The sequence below is a fragment of the Penaeus monodon genome, chromosome 22, assembly GCF_015228065.2.
Source record: "Penaeus monodon isolate SGIC_2016 chromosome 22, NSTDA_Pmon_1, whole genome shotgun sequence".
Classification (NCBI taxonomy): Eukaryota; Metazoa; Arthropoda; class Malacostraca; order Decapoda; family Penaeidae; genus Penaeus; species Penaeus monodon.
The window spans coordinates 42,997,432-42,998,858 of record NC_051407.1 but is presented as its reverse complement, the minus strand read 5'-3'; the positions used below and the strand labels follow the sequence as shown (position 1 = coordinate 42,998,858).

At 43.2% G+C, this 1,427-nt stretch overlaps 1 protein-coding gene across 1 annotated transcript in view; it reads left to right on the top strand.

Annotated features, from left to right (window-relative positions):
- Nucleotides 1-1,427, top strand: part of LOC119587186 (protein slit-like) — a gene marked incomplete at its 5' end in the record, with an annotated part of 127,937 nt that overhangs the window by 118,426 nt on the left and 8,084 nt on the right.

Below are 1,427 nucleotides of genomic sequence, written 5' to 3'. Positions count from 1 at the left end.
CTGGCTGTCGACATTGTTTCACCGCCAACGCTTAACCGTCATCATTTTGTTTGCAGAAGCTGTCGCGAATGATCCAACGTAAATTAATATTTCAAAACATGATGGCCAAAAACTTCTCGAGATCATGCCAGTATCTGTACAGAAAAGGATTGAAGAGTTCATGGTACCTTCTGACCCCACGAGCTAAAAGCTGCAAAACGTTAAATGCATAACTAAACACGCCAGCATACTATATCTCCTTTTGTTAAGTTATATTTCATGCAGATTTTTTTTATGTTCCTTCGTTTATTTATGAAAGGCATCGTCCTAGATTCAAAGGTTGTTAATTAAGCACAGTCTATACACGACGTCTTCAAATGATGCCAGAACCTACCTCAATAACCATAAATTAATGCTCGAGGTTGGGCCTTTAAATTTTAATCCCGTATGTAACCTGTAGTGAGTTAGTGAGGGCGAGGGAGGGTCAACCTCTTAAGGTGAGCTTGAATGTACTTTCACTCAGTGTACATCCGCCGGGTTAGAGCGGCGAGGATGTAAACTCACAGAACATTGTATATCTAGATGTCGCACAAGATAAAGTGGCGAGACAGGTCTTGAATTTTCGTGTTGTGTCGGCGTTATTTTAGTGTCGGCGATAACGTATCTGGGCGACAACCCACATTAATTTTAGAGTTAAGATCATCTTAGTCATCGGGAGACGCATAATCCCATCACGGCAGCCTCGGACGGCCACCCATCACACGCGCGCTCCCGCCGCCGCCTCATTCCCATTATGCCTCCGCAAAAACGTGGATTTATGGTCCTTTTCCCGAGTTTTTTGCTTTTTAGAATCTGTGAAAAAGAGAGAGCAGTAGATGAGATGAGTCAGCGCGCCATTTGTGCATACATGCACCCATTTCTCTAGCACAACTATCGTCTCGTATATTTATTTACGATTTTTTTTGTGCCAGGAGAGGAGCGAGAGAAGGTAAAGGAAGACTATAGGGCACGTAGACCTGGCATAGTAAGTCGGGTGCCCTAATATCAGAGCACAGTCTTGCCGAAAAAGGCTTGTGTTTGTTGTATCTGAGTCAGTCACAGACCCTCATAAAAGCAGTTTCCTGATGTTAGATAAAACAACGAACGTTAACACCCCTCATTTATTGCTCTTCATAGTAATCCACTTTAATAAAGGCGATGTGTTTTAACTGAAACCTTCGCTTGTGCTTTCGAAATAATTTATTTCTTCATTCACGGAGTTGGAGTCTTCTTCCTCTTGCGACGAGAAATTCGATATTCCATTCTAATCATGGTAAGCAAATGTTTATAAGAAGGCGGTATAAAGGACGGTCTGTTGACTGTGCGGTTCGGACCATTATGCCTGGGATGCTGCCACGGCTGCCTCCGCTATAATCCCTTGGCCACACACTGCCAGGGCTTTTATATTG